The 16380-nt window shown below is 52.6% G+C and overlaps 2 non-coding genes and 1 pseudogene across 2 annotated transcripts; 2 read left to right on the top strand and 1 right to left on the bottom strand.

The window, feature by feature from the left end:
- Positions 1 to 6641: 6641 nt before the first annotated feature.
- On the bottom strand, positions 6642 to 14972 carry LOC142601587 (olfactory receptor 14A16-like; annotated as a pseudogene).
- On the top strand, positions 14157 to 14229 carry TRNAF-GAA (transfer RNA phenylalanine (anticodon GAA)). The gene has a single exon. It is a non-coding gene; the product is annotated as a tRNA-Phe (tRNA).
- Positions 14973 to 15422: 450 nt separating the features above from the next.
- Positions 15423 to 15494, top strand: TRNAA-CGC (transfer RNA alanine (anticodon CGC)). The gene has a single exon. It is a non-coding gene; the product is annotated as a tRNA-Ala (tRNA).
- The last annotated feature ends 886 nt before the right edge of the window (positions 15495 to 16380 follow it).

Genomic DNA, 16380 nt, shown 5'->3' with positions numbered 1-16380 from the left:
AGGAAAATCTTTTCATTGGTCTCTAGTCCTAACCCCTCCACAGACAGCTGCTGATAGATCAGGTGCTCAGGGCCTTGTCTCAACAAATTTGGAATATCTCCACTGGCGGAAATCCCACCATCTCCCCTGGGCCCTTGCTCCAGTGTTTGGCTCTGAGGGATTTCTCAAAACACGGCAGGTCTCTCAGCCTCTCCTTGGGCATAACGTGCTCCAGGCCCCGACCACCCTTCTGGCCACTGCTGGAAAATCTCCACTCGGTCAGGGTCGGTCTGGCTGCTGCTGTGGACCAGAGGCTGGATCATGAGCTGTCCTGGTTTCAGCTGAGACAGAGTTAATTGTCTTCCCAGCATCCAGTCTGGGGCTGTGTTTGGGATTTGTGCTGGAAACAGTGTTGATAACATAGAGATGTTTTTGTTACACAGAGATGTTTTTGTTGTTGCTGAGCAGAGCTGACACAGAGTCAAGGCCTTTCCTGCTCCTCACACCTCCCCGCCAGTAGGATGGCTGGGGGTGCACAATAAGTTGGGAGGGGACGCAGCCAGGACAGCTGACCCCAGCTGACCAATGGGATATTCTATACCATATAACATCATGCTCACCTTATAAGGGGCTTGGGGAAGAGAAGGACGGGGAGGGGCGTGGCTTTTGGAGTGATGGTGGTTTTCTTCCCAAGTCACCATTATGCGTGATGGAGCCCTGCTTTTCTGGAGATGGCTGAACACCTGCCTGCGCATGGGAAGTGGGGAATGAAGTCCTTGTCTTGCTTTGCTTGCACATGTGGCTTTTGCTTTACTTATTGAACTGTCTTTATCTCAGGCCACAAGTTTTCTCACTTTTGGCTCTTCTGATTCTGTCCCCCATCCCACTGTGGGGGAGTGAGCAAGTGGCTGCGCGGTGCTCAGCTGTCAGCTGGAGTAAAACCATGACACAAGCTGACCTCATGAAATGCATTCACAGTCAACGTTCCTACACTGTCCTGGTGGTTGAAGGCAACTCCCTGAACTGGAGTAGTGTAAATTTACCCATTGTCTCTCAGGACATGCCAGAGAAATGTCTTGCAGCTTTGTAAAGCTCTGAATAAGTGACAAAATCCAGAACATATAATCATAGAATCGTAGAATATCCTAAGTTGGAAGGGACCCACAAGGATCATCAAGTCCAACTCCTGGCTCCACACAGGACCAGCTGAATCAGAGCATATGACTGAGAGCATTATCCAGACGCTTCTTGAACTCAGTCAAGCTCAGTGCTGTGACCACTTCCCTAGGGAGCCTGTTCCAGTGCCCGACCACACTTTCAGTGAAGAACCTTTTTCTGATATCCAACCTAAACCTCCCCCCGTTGCAGCTTCATTCCATTCCCTCGGGTTCTGTCACTGGTCACCAGAGGGAGGAGATCAGCGCCTGCCCCTTCGCTCCCTGTAGTGAGGAAGTTGTAGGCTGTGATGTGGTCTCCCCTCAGTCTCCTCTTCTCCAGGCTGAACAAACCAAGGGACTTCAGCCTCTCCTCATACGTCTTCCCCTCTAGACCCTTCACCATCTTTGCTGCCCTCCTTTGGACACTCTCCAATAGTTTTATGTCCTTTTTGTACTGTGGTGCCCAAAACTGCACGCAGTACTCAAGGTGAGGCCACACCAGCGCAGTGTAGAGTGGGACAATCACTTCCCTAGACCAGCTAGCAATGCTGTGCTTGATGCACCCCAGGATACGGTTGGCCTTCCTGGCAGCCTGGCCACACTGTTGACTCATGTTCAACTTGCTGTTGACCAAGACCCCCAAGTCCCTTTCAGCATGGCTGGTCTCCAGCATCTCATCGCCCAGTCTGTATGTATAGCCAGGGTTGCCCCTTCCCAGGTGCAGAATCCAGCACTTGCCCTTGTTAAACCTCATGCGGTTGGTGATTGCCCAGTTCTCCAATCTATCCAGATCTCTCTGCAAGGCCTCTCCACCCTCGACGGAATCAACAGCTCCTCCCAATTCGGTGTCATCTGCAAACTTGCTCACAACACCTTCTAGTCCTACATCCAAGTCGTTTATGAAAACATTAAAAAGAACTGGCCCTAAAATGGAGCCCTGGGGAACCCCACTAGTGACTGGCTGCCAGCCTGATGTCACCCGGTTTACCATAACTCTTTGGGCCCGACCTGTCAGCCAGTTGCTCACCCATCGCACTACGTTTTTGTCAAACTGTATGCTGGACATTTTGTCCAGAAGGATACTGTGAGAGACAGTATCAAAAGCTTTATTGAAATCTAAAAAAATGACATCACCTGGCTTCCCTTGGTCAACTAGATGGGTGACCTTGTTGTAAAAGGAAACTAAGTTTGTTAAACAGGCCCTTCCTCTCACGAACCTGTGTTGGCTGTGACCAATGACTGCATTGTCCTACAGGTGTGTTTTGATAACTCCCAGCATAATTTTCTCCATAATTTTAGCAGGCACTGAAGTGAGACTGACAGGCCTGTAATTACCAGGGTCTTCTTTCTTGCCCTTCTGGAAGACTGGAACAACGTTTGCCAGCTTCCAGTCAACTGGGACCTCTCCAGATTCCCAAGACCATTGAAAAATAATTGAGAGAGGTCTCGCAATGACATCAGCCAGCTCTCTGAGCACCCTGAGATGAATCCCATCGGGCCCCATGGACTTGTATGCATCCAGGTGGAGCAGCAAGTCCCGCACAAGTTCGGGGTCAGCTGGGAGTTTATCGTTACCGCAGTCATGGGCTTCCAACTCAGGGCAACTGGGGTCCCAGAGCCCATCATCAGTGTTGAAGACAGAGGTGAAGAAGGCATTAAACGTCTCTGCTTTATCTATGGCCCTGCTTGTAAGGTGACCATTCTTGTCAAGTAATGAGCCAATATTGTCTCTGGTCCTCCTTTTGTTATTAACGTATTTTAAAAAGCCCTTTTTATTGTCCCCCACAGTACTGGCCAGCTTCAACTCTAACTGAGCTTTGGCCACATGAATTTTCTCCCTACAAAGGCGAGCAGCATCCCTGTAGTCCTCCCACGTTGCCTGACGCTGATTCCAGTGGCCATACACTTTCTTTTTCTGCCTAAGCTCTAGAAGGAGATCCCTGTTCAGCCAAGCCGGCCTTCTGCCCTGCCTGCTTGACTTGTGGCATTTTGGAATTGCCTGTTCCTCAGCTCTTGGGAGGTGGCCCTTAAAAAGTGACCAGCACTGATGGACCCCAATGCCTTCCAGAGCAGTTTCTCAGGGGACCTGACTGACTAGTTCCCTGAGCAGCCTGAAGTCTGCTCTCCCCATATCCAGAGTTGATGTTTTGGTGGCAGTTTTCCTCCTGTCATCAAAGATTTTAAATTCTACCACTTCATGGTCACTATGGCCAAGGCGGCCACCAATCGCCACTTCCCCCATGAGACCTTTGTCCACGAGTAACAGATCTAGGAGGGCACCTTTCCTCATCGGCTCCTTTAATACCTGTACCAGGAAGTTGTCCTCGAGGTGTTTCAGGAAACTCCTGGACCTGCTGGTATCAGCTGTGTGGTGTTCCCAGTTGACGTCTGGCGAGTTGAAGTCCCCCATAAGGACAAGGGCAGTGGATCTAGAGGCCTCTCTTAGTTCCTTAAAGAATAATTCATCAGGGGCGTCATCCTGGCTGGCTGGTCTACAGTAGACTCCCACAACGACATCCCCCTTATTTGCTTGTCCTTTAATCCTTACCCAGATGCTCTCAACCATGTCATTGCTGACCGACAGCTCCGTACAGTCCAGCCCCTCTGTTACACAGAGCGCCATCCCCCACCTCTCCTGCCCTGCCTGTCTCTTCTGAAGAGCCTGTAACCATCTGTCACAGCACACCAGTCACAGGACTCTTCCCACCAGGTTTCACTTATGCCAATGACGTCATAGCACTGGGACTGAGCCAAGGCTTCTAGCTCTTCTTGCTTGTTCCTCATGCTGCGTGCATTGGTATAGAAGCATTTCAGATGTGCTTCCACGTGCCCAGCACCTCGTGGAGCAGACTGAAGAATCTTACTAGCGCACAGTCCCTCTGATTGTGGCCTGCCTTCCCATAGCTCGTCACCAGCAATGTAGTTACACTTCAGCTGGGCTATTGGTCTAACCCCCACCTCTGACATGGTGCCCCAGGCTCATCTCTAGCAAGCCTGGTTCTATTCCCTTCCCCCTTCAGATCTAGTTTAAAGCCCTCTCCACGAGTCCTGCCAACTCCTGGGCTAGAATCCTTTTCCCCCTTTGAGACAGGCGGGCTCCATCTGTCACCAGTAGACTTGGATGTGGATTGTGAGGTCACATCTGTCTCTGCAGGTGATAGGCCAGAGAAGGCTCACAGCTGAGTCTTCTGAGGTCACTTTCTATCTGAGGATGTTGAAAGGCCAGCAGGCACTTGGCTTGGATGTTCATGATGACATCACTTCTGCCTCAATACCTGATAGGCCAGCAGGATCATCACTTGGACGTTGATTATGATGTCCTTTTGTCTCTGCAGGTGAGAGTCTGCTTGCAAGAGGCTCATGGCTGTGGTCGATGCATGTGAAGTCACTTCTGTGAGACTACCTGAGAAGACAGCAGTAGGCACATGACAGGGACACATTCTTGTGACGTCACTTCTACCTGACTACCTAATGTCTGATTGGATGCATCATTCTTGCAGGCTCTCATCCTGCTGGGAGACTTCAACCACCCTGAAAAAGTAGCATGGCACACTGTAGGCAATCCAGAAGTGCTTTGTCTTTTCCTGTAATTTTCATCAAGACTCCAAGACTTTTTAAGCGAATTGGTAGCTAAAGAGAGATACTTCAATGAGCATTTAACGGAAGAGGATTTTTGCTGTTTAAAGGGGTTTCTAATTACTTTTTGGGTTACAAAGAAGAGGTGATAGCAGCATTCTCCAGGTCATATTGATGCAGATGGCCACCTAAGGAGGTCCTGGCAGGTAGGAAAAGCAGTCTCCTTGAGCTCCAGCACTGTATGGACATCCTTTCCCTTCACCTCCCCAACCCCACCAGTTCCTTCATTGGCCTGTTGTGAAAGAGTGGAATGCACCTCACTCAAAAGAGAGAAGCAGCAATATGTTTTGTTGAGCTAAAACAATAATTTGACAGAGTTCAAGAAATTCAGTGGAATTTAACAAAGTTCAGATCGCTTAAGGAACTACTGGCAAAGGTATTAGCAAAAGAGCGTGTAATACGACGTTGCAAAAGTGGGACTTAAAGTCTGATGGCGAGGTTCACTCTATTCCTTACTGCATGGAAGAAACATACAAAGGAGAATTGGGTTAGAATCGAGTTAGAATGATTCTCACAGAGACCAGAAACACAGAAGAGTAGGGAAGACCTTTCCATTGAATCACAAGGTTCAGAGTGGACCTTCTTGCTTTGTAAACTCCTGATAGTGCTTAGGTGGAACTGAGTCCAATCCTAGTCTCAGACTTGATCAACGGTTTATGTCTACTGGAAGAAATACAAAGAGTAAGGAAGACCCTCCCGTTGAGTCACGAGGTTCAGAGAGGAGAGCCTTGCTTTCTAAACTCCCACTCAGAGGAGTCTAGTGCAGCTAGGTCCAATCCTAGTCCCAGACTTGGTCAAGGGTTTATGTCTAAGGGATTATATATGCAAAGATTGTAATAATTAATATTGAGTAACAACACGGACTAGTAATGTTTCATTAGTATTAATTCAGCATGCTATCAGTCACTTCGCAAAGATCTGCCCTTGGTAAAAGGTCTCTCTGCCTCAAGGAGCAACCTTGAGAGGTGTCCCAGCTCAAGGAGAGATCACCACCATGCAGCCAGCTGCTTAGCAGGGAGAGCTCAAAGAAGGCTCATTTAGGTTGGGAATAAATTCATATGTATGGAATAAAGCGGTTGGTTCATAGTCAAATTCCATGCAATGGGAATGGCATGCATGAGACTCCTTGTACCCACAAGTTTCTTTGTTCCTTGATAATTGAGTCTTGGAAAAGCCACCTGCTATTCATGTGTTAATAGCATGATGGGTGTTCCAAGCTCATATGCATCGATGGTCACTGTGTCACTCTGCTCCTTTGTGGGTTTTCAGAGAACAAGAGTTTGTGGCCCGGCTGTGGCTCAGGCTTTTACCTCCTTCGGAGCCCGTACCAAACCACTGCTACTTTGATTAAGGAGTTGAGTGCACCTGTCACACGGCCGCCTAGGACTTGCATCAGACTGACATCAGACTTCTCCACTGAATTGTGCAGCTGGATAGTACAGCTCCTTTGAACCAACACTCACCTGCTTTCCTCAGAGAACTGGCTGCTCAGAGACACAGAAAGATTTCTCTTCATTACCAAGAAACAAAAGTAAAATATGGCTCAATTCAGGAAACCATAAACCACACACCTCAACTGTATGCTAAGGGCAAGCAGTACCTGCTGAGCTCTGCCTTCCACAAGGACCATGCATACAAGAACTCTTTGAGACAGACAGATAGGAAAGGACAGATATAAAGAAAATGAAAGAGTTGGCCAAAGAGGCATTGAGACAGACTACTGAAGGACGGGAGAGATTTTAACTCCCTGAAGCTCAAAGAACCATCTCAACAGTTTCTTCAGCTTCTTCAGAGCATCTTTGAGTTCCTGGTTCCTCATGCTGTAGATGAGGGGGTTCACTGCTGGAGGCACCACCGAGTACAGAACAGTCACCACCAGGTCCAGGGATGGGGAGGAGATGGAAGGGGGCTTAAAGTAGGCAAACGTGGCAGTGCTGACAAGCAGGGAGACCACAGCGAGGTGAGGGAGGCACATGGAAAAGGCTTTGTGCCATCCTTGCTCAGAGGGGATCCTCAGCACGGCCCTGAAGATCTGCACATAGGACAGCACAATGAAAACAAAACACACAAAGAATAAACAAGTACCAACCACAGGGAGCCCAGTTTCCCTGAGGCAGGCATCTGAGCAGGAGAGCTTGAGGATGTTGGGGACTTCACAGAAGAACTGGTCCAGGGCATTGCCCTGGCAGAGTGGTATAGAAAATGTCTTGGCCGTGTGCAGCACAGCATAGAGAAACCCACTGCCCCAGGCAGCTGCTGCCATGTGGACACAAGCTCTGCTGCCCAGCAGGGTCCCGTAGTGCAGGGGTTGGCAGATGGCAACGTAGCGGTCATAGGCCATGACGGTGAGGAGAGAATACTCTGCTGAGATCATGAGGATAAAAGAAAAGAGCTGGGCAGTGCATCCTGTGTAGGAGATTGCCTTGGTGTCCCAGAACGAGTTGGCCATGGCTTTGGGCACAGTGGTGGAGACGGAGCCCAGGTCGAGGAGGGAGAGGTTGAGGAGGAGGAAGTACATGGGGGTGTGGAGGTGGTGGTGGCAGGCGATGGCAGTGATGATGAGGCCATTGCCCAGGAGAGCAGCCAGGTAGATGCCCAGGAAGAGCCAGAAGTGCAAGAGCTGCAGCTCCCGTGTGTCTGCGAATGCCAGGAGGAGGAACTCATTCATGGAGCTGCTGTTGGACATTTGCTGCCTCTGAGCACGGGGCACTGATCACAAAAGATAACACAATAAATTAGGGGAGATTTCTCTGAGCGAACTCAAAGCCATGTCCTATAGATACTCCCCCTGCTACACACACAGCCTTTTCTTTTTCGATGAGACGTTCCTCAGCTCTGTGGCTGGAGCCCTGGTTGATCTTGGCTCAGTGTGCCGTGAGGAGCAGGGCCTCTGCCTGCAGGATGGTGAGGAGTCAGCCCTGCTCTGCAGCAGTGGGTTCATGGGAACAGTGGGGTCGGAGGCCAGTCCTGGTGTTTGACTTTGTCCAATGAAAATGCCCCTAACGCAGAAGCCCTTGTCAGCATCTGACATCCCAGTGCTGAGGAACAGGGAGGACAAATGCAGTTTGAGGTGTTTGGGGTTTTTACAGCTCCCCCCATCTCACCTGGGGAGTGTGCTCAGATGTCAGAGACCTTCAGGATTTCTTCTGCACTCAGGGAGAACACAGCAAGTCCTGCAAAGCAAGAGGATTGACTGTGGCTTAGAGCAGAGTGAGGGGAGCTGGTCTGTCCCTTCGTCTTGTTCCCATCTACCCTGGAATACACCATTTTCAGATGGAGGGTGATCACACTCCCATGTTACCCTGAAAAGTCACCAGACACTGCTGAGAGCAGAGGCACCCACTGCAGACCACTAAAGGTCTCACCCTTTCTCAAGCTCTCAGCACCCCACTGCTAGCCAAGGACACACATGGATCATTTCACCAGCCCAACAGCATTTCCTTGGTTGTAGCGTCGCTGTCCTTCTCTGTGGGACTTTCAGATAACACAAAGCGGCTATGGGACAGGTTTGTATTTTGGAGGGCAGCTCACAGCTGGGAAGGACAACTCAAGGAGATAACCAAGTGTCCTAACGGTGGCATCTGATTAACAAAAAACCAGCTCATTCCCCAGCCCCACAGGCTGCATTCCCCACAGCCCCACAGGTGAAAGCTGGGACACCTCAGTTCCATGGACACACCTGTACGGGAGGACTCACAATGTCAGTGTGTGCCCCTGCAGCTGAAACTCCATCCCCAGAGAGCCTGACAGCTAGAACAAGGTAGCAACAGCGATAACACAGACAAGTGGAGAAACATGGGGAAATCATAGAATGGTTTGGGTTGGAAGGGACCTTAACGATCATTTAGTTCCAACTCCTCTGCCATAGGCAGGGACACCTTCCACTAGCCCAGGTTGCCCAAAGCCCCATCCAGCCTGGCCTTGAACACTTCCAGGGACAGGGCATCTACAACTTCTCTGGGCAACGTGTGCCAGTGCCTCACCACCCACAGTGAAGAATTTCTTCCTTATATTTAATCTAAATCTACCCTTCTTCACCTTAAGGCCATCAACCCTTTTCTATCACTAGATGCCCTTGTAAACAGTCCCTCTCCAGCTTTCCTGTAGCCCCTTTCAGGTACTGGAAGGCTGCTATAAGGTCCCCCTGGAGCCTTCTCTTCTCCAGGCTGAACAACCCCAACTTTTTCAGCCTTTTGCCACAGAAGAGGTGCTCCAGCCCTCTGATTATCCTCATGGCTCTGCTCTGGACTCTCTCCAACAGCTCCATGTCTCTCTTGTACTGGGGATCCCAGGGCTGGATGCAGTACTCCAGGCAGGGACTCACAAGATAGCCAGGCACCCAGGAAAGCGTTACCCTTACTCAATGGTTCAGACCACCTCCCAGGCATCAACATTGCTCAGCAGCTGCTCTAAGCCCCTTGCTCAGCAGAAGGAAATGGACACGTGGCTGGAGAGCTGCACCACAGCTCTGCTGGGGCTCTGGCTGCAGAGGAGGTGGTTCATGTTCACTGCCCTGAGGGACAGAGGCTTTGCTTGGAGGGAAAGGAGGCAGAGGGCTTTCTCAGAGGAAGGGGTCTGCAGTGGAGGGGATGATACCGAGTTTTCTGAGTTCTCCCTCCCACAACATTTCTGGGTTTCATTTCCTCTCATTCCTGATCGTATCCCTGCTGCCTGGAGATTTTCCTCCTGGGAGATGTTTCCCTTTCCCATGTCTTTTTCCCATCACCTCTCACAGACCCCATCCCAACCTCTCTGCACTCACCTGGGCCCTACACAAACATGTCTGTTCTCAGGGCACTGGCTGGGTGCACGTTCTTGTTGGCAGGTGCAAAAGGGCAGGTCAGAACAACCCTGGTGAGTCCAGCAAAGGTGATGCAGGTGCTGTCCATAGGAAGAGAAGTGGCTGCAGGCACTTTAGGAGGCTCTTGGTAGACCTAGTGATCACTCAAAGTGACAGTCCAGGAGTCTCACTGACTTGTTTGTACTGGAGAGCTCCTTTTTCATTTCTCCCCTCCCATTGCCCAAGAGTAGGAAGTTGAAAAGTCAGACTTGGGAAATCTCCTTATCTTTATATTAATCCCTGCCTTGACCTGCTCCTTGAAGCACCTCCTCAAAAATGTCCTTGGGTGATCTGGAGCTGTGAACAGCTCTGACCCATGCAGCGCCCTCTGAACAGCAAAGACTCTGCCCTTCTGAGGATCGCTCCTTCCACCCAGAGCCTCTCCCCCAGTGCTGTTGTGAGCTCCCCGGGCAGGCTGAGTGCTGATCCTGGCAGGTGGCTGAGTCCCTGTCCCAGCACACAGCCCCCCAGGGCACAGGAAACCTGCTCGGAAGGAGAGCCCTGGGCACCCCTGGGGGTACACCTGGCTTCACACCCCTGCAGCCTTCCCCGGGAGAAGGCAGGGGTCATGCCCCCCTGTCCCTCTAACAGTGAAGCAGGAAATCCTTGCTCCAGAGCACGTCCTTCTCCTCCACACCAAGCATGGGATGTGCCAGGTCTGGGAGATCCCGTCAGGATACTCTTGTGCATTGCCCTGCAGCCAGAGACAGAACATGTCCACAATGGTGAAGATTTCTCTGTGAGCTCTCAGCATCCCCCCACCCAGATTGCCTTTAACCTCCTGCTGTCTCACTTGGTGCCTGCAGGCAGTGCCCTCAGCCCTGCTGCGCTTTGCAGAGGAGCTGCTCCTGGGCAGAGATGTCTCTCTGCAGCACTGCCCTCTTGCCATGAGCTCCCTCCATCCCAGGAGCCCAGCCCAGCTCAGCAGCAGAGGACCAGCCCAAGGCACCCCTTTCTCTGCCCTCTCTGGGCTCACTGCAGATGTCCCTGCGGCTCTGCGGCTGGCAGCTCCTGAAAGGCACCGGGGTCACCCCTGGGGAACATGCTGCAACATCGCCTGAAGCAATCACCAACAGTGGAGAGAGACTGATTCCAGCAGCACGGTTGGTCCTTGCAGAGGGTGGTTCTCTATGACAGGTGTCAGTGTCCCCCTCTGGACACCGATATTCTTGACCCATGAGAAAGAAAAAGGAGACACAGACAGGGACAGGGAGGGCTTGGCTTCCCTTGTGCAGGGCAGGGGTTCAGCTGAGGCAATGAGGCATCTCCTCCTGACCAGGAATCCCTCAGGGTGAAGCGGGATTTAGCTCCCCACTTCAGCCTCACAGACCCAGAGGAGCTGGGAATCCTCCTGGTTCAGTTCAGGTGTGCACAGCAGAGTTACCAGCGTGTGAGCCCCTGCTCGGAGCCTTTACCTTTATTCAGCGGGGACTCAGGAGCTCCCATACAGATACAGATACTGTGGGCCACCCACAGTGACCCCAGAGGTTTAGGGCACCTGAACGTGCCTTGTGCAATATGTTCCTGAGCTGATCAGAGCGAGGAGCGCCCCAGGTCTCTCTCTCTCCAGTGTACTCACTAAAGCTCCAGTCACTATAAAGCTAAGACACATCCACATCCCTGCACCGAAGACTTGTATTTCTGAGCTCACATTTTCATGCCATTCGTGCCACTCGAGTGCCATGCCAGGTGCCTGGGTGCCAAACACAACTCCACTCAGTGGGCAAACACAGCACCGAACCTGCAGGAAAGCCCAGAGCTGGTGTGGGGCAGACACCCCAGGGCCTCCCAAAGGGGTCTGGTGACCTGAGTGACAACACCACGACACAGATGCAGGATCCAGGTCATCTGCACCCAGGGTGATGTGAGGCTGGGAGGTAGATCACACCAGGGTGCCCTCCCTTGCACCTGTGTTCACAGCCCTTGACTATTCTCTTGCTGTACCTCTGCTCATCTGCTTGATGCTGAGAAGAGGGAAGTTGATAAGAACAGAATCATAGAATCATTGAATGTTTTTGGTTGGAACAAAATCTCTGAAGATCATCTAGTTCCAAACCTCCTGTCATGTGCAGAGACACCCTCCACTAGACCAGGTTGCTCAAAGCCCCATCCAACCTGGCATTGAACACTTCCACGGATGGGGCATCCACAGCTTCTCTGGGCAACCTCTGCCACTGTCTCACCACCCTCACCAGATAAAATTTCTTCCTTAAGATCAGTCTAAACCTACCCTCTTCCACTTTAAAAGCATTGCCTCTTGTCCTATCACTACAGGCCCTGGTAAAAACTCTCCCTCTTCCCGTAAGCCTGCCCTATGTACTGTCTGCCTGCAATAAGGTCTCCTGTCACAAATCCTGATCCAGAGTCCTGCCGACTACACCAATTTGTCACAGATGGGTGATTTAGACCAATTAAAGAACCACCTCCAGAGGTATCAGCAAAAGCAGTTTTACTGCACCTTATCAAAGTTGGATGGCAAGGATCACTCTATTCCTTACCGCACAGAGGCTGTAACAATGATTCACAGTTACCAAAACAGAATCAAAGTCACCAATACAAAATCTTAGTGCACTGTTACACAAGGTTAAGCATGATATCAGTCACTTAGCAAAGATCTGCAGTGGGTAAGAGGTCTCAGCCTCGAGGAGTAACCTTGAGAGGTGTCCCAGCTCAAGGAGAGATCACCACTGGACAGTCAGCTGCTTAGCAGGGAGAGCCCCAAGAAGATATCCTTAGGCTGCCATATTTATGGAATAAAGTGGTTGGCTTGTAGTCAAATTCCATGTGATGGGAAAGGCATGCATGAGACTCCTTGTACCCACAACTTTCTTTGTTCCTTGACAAATGAGTCTTGGAGGAACCACCTGTTATTCATGTCTTAATCACATGATGGGTGTTCCAGTTTCCAAGCCCATATACATCAATGCTCACCATGTCCCTCTGCTCCTGTTTTCCGAGAACAGACTGGAACTAGAGAAGTTGTTGGCCAGGTTACACCTGGGCCTTTACCTCCTTTGACCCTGAACCAAACTACCGCTGGTTTGGTCAGGCAGTCGAGTGGATCTGTCACAGGGACTCAGCTTCCTCCCATATCTGCCACAAACCCACAGGTGGTGGGAGTCCTCTTGCCTCAGTTCACCTGTGTGCACACAATACAGTCCTCCAAAGAGTGGAAGAAATCACATGTCCCTCCTGTCTTCAAGAAGGGCAAGAAGAAGGACCCAGGGAACTACAGGCCAGTCAGCCTCACCTCTCTCCCTGGGAAGGAGATAGAGCAGCTACTCCTGGAAACATTCTTCCAGGCACACTGTACTGGTTTTGGCTGGGATGGAGGTAATTTTCTTCACGGCAGCCCCCATGGTGCTGTGTTTGGGATTTGTCACCAAAACAGATTTGACAACACACCGATGTTGTAGCTATTGCTGAACCATGTTTGCACAGCATCAAGGCCTTCTCTGTTCTCTCTCTTCCTCCCCAGCGAGTAAATTGTATTTGTGGATGAGGGAAGAGCAGGGGATGTCATTCAGCAAGACAAAGATTTACACTGTGTATTGGTGGTGGTGTCCAGGGTTTGGCAGCAGGGGGGCTGCAGGGGTGTCCTCTGTGAGAAGACACCAGGGGCTGCCTCCCTGCCAGACAGAGCTGGTTCCAGCAGGCTCCAAGCAGACCCACCAGTGCACAAAAACGAGCCCATCAGTGAACTGGTAGGACCTTTACAAATATGTATTTAAGAAAGGACACAACTGCCAGAATGGGAGAGGAGTAAGAGATGAAAAATATAAGAAACAGCAACCACCAAGGTTGGTGAAGAGGGAGGGGGAAGAGGTGCTCCAGGCACAAGAGCAGATAGTTTCCTGCTATGGTGAATATCGGAGTACGCCAGGTATTTCCCTGCGGCCCATGGAGAAGACCATGGTGGGGAAAGTAAGCCCTGCAGTCCATGGAGGACTCAACACTGAAGATGTTGGATAATTTCTGAAAGAATGCTGGATGGAGGACAGCCCATGCTGGAGCAGGTTTGTCTTGAAGGACTGTAGCCCATAGGAGGATCCCCATGGGAAAAAGTCTTAGAGAGAAGGAGCAGCAGAGAGGAACTGTTATGGACTGACCACAACCCCCATTCACCATCCCTCTGCGCTGCTCAGCGGGGAGGAGATAGAGGAGTTGGGAATGAAGGAGTGAGTGAAGTGGAGCCAGGGACAAAAGGGTGGGGGGAGACCTTCCCTGGGGAAGGAGATAAGGTCTTCCACCAGCCCCACGCTTCTTCCACCCTCAGCCTTTGCAGTTGCACGTGCCTGGCCTCCGGTTTCCCTTCACCACTGTCACGTTTGTACAAGGCCCACAGACATCTTGGCACGGCCAGTGTAAGCTGGCCTCCACCAAACCTGGAGCCCACCTGGCCTTGGGGTCAGGGAGGAGCCAGGTCCCCTCTGCTCGGGGCTGGGCACAGCTTTCCCCTGGGAACCTCCCTGAGGAGCACTCCTCCTGGGTGCCAGCCTGTGGCCTGGCACGGGTGGCACGGGGACCAGGGCTGCTGGGGCAGGGCTGAAGTAGCTCAGCTGGGAGAGCGTTAGACTGAAGATCTAAAGGTCCCTGGTTCAACCCAGGGCTTCAGCAATCATTTTCTCCCTTAGGTTTTTCCAGACCTGCCTGCCTTCCTCCAGCCTGCCCCAGCCCTGCTTGCTCCTTCACCTCTTGCCAGAGCACTGTCCCTGCTCTGTAGCTGCAGACCTGCAGCTCAGAAGGAGTCTTCCTCCAGCACCACGAGTCCCCAGCCTCCCCCTGGGCAGGACTCTCCATTCACTGCTCCTCTGGGGTGGTCTCCAGCTCTCCCTCCTTCCCTGCTCCACAGGGATCAAGATCTCTCCACTGCGCCGTCTCTGCAAAGTCCCTGTCTCTCTCCTCTTTGTCATTCTCCATGGTGCACAGACTGCTCCTCTCCTCACACCCCCCTTCACCTGGTTCTCAGTTCCCAGAGCAGAGGCCACTGTCCCCCCACTCCCAGGCAGAGGCACTCCCTGGAGCTGAGGCCTGAATGGCAGCATCCTTCCTCTGGAGGTCTGTCGCAGCGAGACCTCTGATGTGCCCAGGACAGCTGACCAAGCCGTGCTGAGGATCACCCACTGCAGTGCATGGGCGTCACGTGTAGTCACACGCTGGCCTGAGCAGAGTTTCTTGCCCCTCCCTTGACCCGCCTGCTGCAAGGACTGATGAAACACCTCTGTGCTCCTCTCTGGGCATCAGCCCCAGGGAGATGGAAGCCTGCCCTTCACCCCACCTCCAGGGATGCTGGCGGGGACCGGGTGGTGCAGGGGGAGGCCCGCTACCTGGATGAGGGGGGGAGAGGTTTCTGTCCCCATGTCCCCCCACCGCACACCCTGGGGTGCCATCAGAGCCTGGGGACACCTCACCCCAGGGAGGGTGTTTCCCTCACCCTGTTCCTCTGCTCCCCCTGTGGAGCTGGGGACAGATGGGAGACAGACGGGTGTTGCCCTGGGTGGCAGAGGAGGCTCAGGGGTTTTCTCCTCTCCATCAAGCCCAGAGTGGGTCAGAGCGTGGGAGCAGCGCCTGCAGCAAGAGCCTCCTTCTGCCCCATTGCCCTGCTGAGACATGGAAGGGGCAATGCTCTGCAGTGCATCCCTGTGCCAGGATCAGGCCCCCGTGGAGAGGCCGTCCTGACTTCCCCCATCTCAGGAGGCTTCAAATGCTGTTTTCTGCAGAGGGTCCCCTGGCACCCAGGGGACAACAGGGCTGTGCTTGTCATAGACGTGTCATGGCAGGAGAGTGTCTGTCCTGCTGGCAGGCGTGAAGGGGATGTAGCTCAGCGGCAGAGCGCCCGCTTCGCATGTGGGAGGTCCTGGGTTCGATCCCCGGCATCTCCAAGGGTGCTTTTTCCCTGAGTCCCCAGCCTCAGGCGGGTACAGGCTGGAGCTGGAGCACTGGTCCTCTCCAGGCACTGTGGGCCTGCCCTGCCCACCCAGGGCCTGTCTGTGGGGTGAGGAGGGCTGTGTGCGCTGCCTCTGCTGAGCCACCTCCCAGAGGTGCTGGACCTGAGCTCAGGTGGAGATCCCATCCCAGGTGGGAAACACCCCCCTGTGCCAGCAGCTAGGGGTGTCTGAGCTGGACCAGCCTGGACAGCCCTGTGGGACTCCCAGCTGGCGGAATGACATTCCTTACCCTGTCCCTGTCTCCAGGTCTTTTTCCCTCTGCCATCACCACTGCCTTGAGCAGAGGAACCCAGAGCTGCTGAGGTCAGGCACAGCCCTGCAGAGGTGGGACTGCTGGGGCTGGTACCCACCTCTTGTTCCTGGGGCTTTGGTGTCTCTGTCCAGCCCATGTTGGTGGGATCAGGGAGACACAGGCCTGTCCAAAGCCATGCACAGGCAGCAAGGGCCAGGAGATGGTGCCTCAGCTGTTCCCCCACCAAAACCACCTGCAACCCAAGTTGGACATGAGACATGGCCTTCCACTGCAGGGTGCTCAGTGCCCCCCAGGAATGGTGGGCCCAAATTCAGAGAAACAAGGTATAAAAGTGAAGTACAGAAGAAGGGCAGTGGGCTGGGGATATCTTCTGAACACAGGATGCTTGGTGCCAGTATGGACACTGACCTGCGGACTCAAGCCACCCCAGGTGGGGACCAGGGAGAAGAGCCCAGTGTCTGCCCCATGCCACCTCCCTGCCAGCTCTGCCCTCCCCCAGGGGTAACATTTCTCCCTTACTCTGGCACCTGGCAGAGCTTTGCCTCCTCCTCCTCCTCCTCCTCAGGG

The sequence above is a fragment of the Balearica regulorum genome, chromosome 4, assembly GCF_011004875.1.
Source record: "Balearica regulorum gibbericeps isolate bBalReg1 chromosome 4, bBalReg1.pri, whole genome shotgun sequence".
Classification (NCBI taxonomy): Eukaryota; Metazoa; Chordata; class Aves; order Gruiformes; family Gruidae; genus Balearica; species Balearica regulorum.
Note: the sequence above shows the minus strand (reverse complement) of the source record. Positions and strands in the feature narration are given on the sequence as shown.